This window comes from Limulus polyphemus, unplaced genomic scaffold (assembly GCF_000517525.1).
Source record: "Limulus polyphemus unplaced genomic scaffold, Limulus_polyphemus-2.1.2 Scaffold863, whole genome shotgun sequence".
Classification (NCBI taxonomy): Eukaryota; Metazoa; Arthropoda; class Merostomata; order Xiphosura; family Limulidae; genus Limulus; species Limulus polyphemus.
The window spans coordinates 200,665-202,245 of record NW_013666473.1 but is presented as its reverse complement, the minus strand read 5'-3'; the positions used below and the strand labels follow the sequence as shown (position 1 = coordinate 202,245).

Sequence of the window (1,581 nt, the reverse complement as noted above, 5' to 3'; positions counted from 1 at the left end):
AAATGATACAGCAGGAAAGGGTGCTACCCAGAAAGGCTGTTGGAACTGTGGAAAGCAAGGACATATGAGGAGCCAGTGTAAGAAGAATATTACCAACAAGTCAGCCTCAAGGAGACCAGTAGTGGTTGGTGTTGAGGGACACTCACCAACCCCCATCGTGAAAGTCCCAACAGCTAGATGTAAAATTCCAAACACACACAGTGTCTATGTGACAGGAAAGCTGGATGGCCAAAGGTGCAACTTTGTCATAGATTCTGCATCTCAGTAAACACTTGTGAGCATCAAGGTGTTAGATCACGAAGGAGTACCAGAAGCTTTGTGGTGTGACAGAACATTCTGCAAGGTTGTGGGGACCAGTGTGCGTAACTATTGAGCTCATGGGCATAAAGGACAGACACAAAGTATACTTGGCTGACATTGAAGACGAATGCGTATTAGGGTTGGACTACTTACTACCGAGGAAGTTTGTAATTAATTTTGATAAAATGACGTTTGGGAACAACAAAGGCCATGTTCCGGTAACTGTTAAAGGAGAGGTTGAACTAATTAGGTGTTATCAAGCTGAAGTCAAAGTGACTGAAGGAGTTGATGATGGTGAAATGGATCCAGGTATAGATTTTAAATCAGAGCATGAAGCCACTGGATACACTCCAGCAAAGTTGATGTATGGTCGTGAATTTCAGTTGCCAGTGGATCTGTTAACAGGACGCCCACCTTATGAATAGTTGCCTGAGAATGTGTCAGAGTTTGTGAAAGTGTTATCGGAAAGGATGGATGATAGTTACCATCAAGTGCGTACAAACTTGAAAACGTCTGCTGATTCAATGAAGTTATCTTATGATAAGAGATCTACTGAAGTCAGCTTTGAACCAGGAGACAAGGTGTGGTTGTATAATCCCAGGAAGACCAAAGGGAAGTCTCCTAAGTTATCTTCTCCATGGGAAGGCCCATATAACATAGTGGATCGTCTCTCATACGTGACTTTCTGGATAAAATGTGGTCGGCGAGGTAAGCCAAAGGTGGTGCATGCCAACAGGCTTTGGCGTTATCACAGTTCAGGACATTTCAGTTGGGACGAAGTGAACAACAGAACAAATGACTCTGCTGAAGACGTGTCACCTGAAAAAGCCACTGTCGAAGAAGGAACTCTACTCGGTTTTGAGAAGGGAAACAGCGAAGCCCTTGATGAAGTTACTACCACTGATGTGACTGTTACCGACGATAGGACGTTTCCTGATGAAGCAGATGAACCCCACCTGAAGCAGAAGCCAACGAGACAGAGACCAGTACGGAAGAAGATACGTCCCCTAAAATTAAGAGACTTTGTTGAATTTTAATTTTGTGTTTGTAATATCTGTACATTCAATTAAGTTATTGTTTATTGGTTTAGTGTAAGTGGCTATTGTTCAGGACGAACAATACTGAGGAAGGGGCAGTGTTACGACAGCGGGGGTCACGTGATGCTAGTAACACGTCATATTCTCGAAGGTTCGTGAATGCTCGAGCTTTTACTAGATTTCGGTATTCTTCTATATATAAGACAGTCAAGACGTGACGGCAACAATGCTGTGTAATTGAACT

General features: G+C 43.1%; 1 long non-coding RNA gene across 3 annotated transcripts in view; it reads right to left on the bottom strand.

Moving 5' to 3' along the window:
• LOC111086120 overlaps window positions 1-1,581 on the bottom strand; it is a 32,308-nt gene that overhangs the window by 11,733 nt on the left and 18,994 nt on the right. The gene's annotated exons all lie outside the window — the stretch shown is intronic.